The sequence below is a fragment of the Habropoda laboriosa genome, unplaced genomic scaffold (assembly GCF_001263275.1).
Source record: "Habropoda laboriosa isolate 0110345459 unplaced genomic scaffold, ASM126327v1 scaffold1329, whole genome shotgun sequence".
NCBI lineage: Eukaryota > Metazoa > Arthropoda > Insecta > Hymenoptera > Apidae > Habropoda > Habropoda laboriosa.
The window spans coordinates 603507-604127 of NW_017101431.1; the positions used below are offsets into that span (position 1 = coordinate 603507).

General features: G+C 20.9%; 1 protein-coding gene across 1 annotated transcript in view; it reads right to left on the reverse strand.

The window, feature by feature from the left end:
- Positions 1–621, reverse strand: part of LOC108578138 (protein angel) — a 14203-nt gene that overhangs the window by 8547 nt on the left and 5035 nt on the right. The window lies entirely within an intron of this gene.

The following is a 621-nucleotide window of genomic DNA, read 5'->3' on the forward strand; positions in this document are numbered from 1 at the left end:
TATTATAATTATTTTAATATTGATACCCATAAATTCAAGTATTAGAAAAAAGGATATTTGAAATATATTTTATGCTGCTTTAAGTATGATCAGAAAATATTTTTCAATCTTGGCTATTTAAAGTATCAACCAAAGAGATTTGTCGATTAAAAGGTTCTCCTTGTTAGAACTGATGAAATTCTAGGTCAATTTTTTCTTAAACCCTAATATAGTAAACAATGTTTTAAGTATTTTAAATAGCACTAATTGCTTCATTAGAAAGAACTAAATAAGTCATTTTATTTATGATATTTACAGATAAAGTCATACTTTCTTAAATTTGTTTGGAAATTTTATAAAAATGTAATTTATTCATGAATAATAATATTTTATCCTAATAATCTAATAAAATGTTGCTCAAAAGTATTCTGTTCTTTTATAACATATACATAACGTACTTAGTACTAACAGAATGTAATGATCATTTTACTTACTGGCTAATTTTAAATGTTTTTTTTTTCAGTTACTAATTTAGTCATACCAATTAGAAATATTATTTCTTATTGACAGTTTCATTGTTTAGTAAAATCTCATAATGATTTATACAATTTCAATAATACAATATAATACTTTTATTATTGA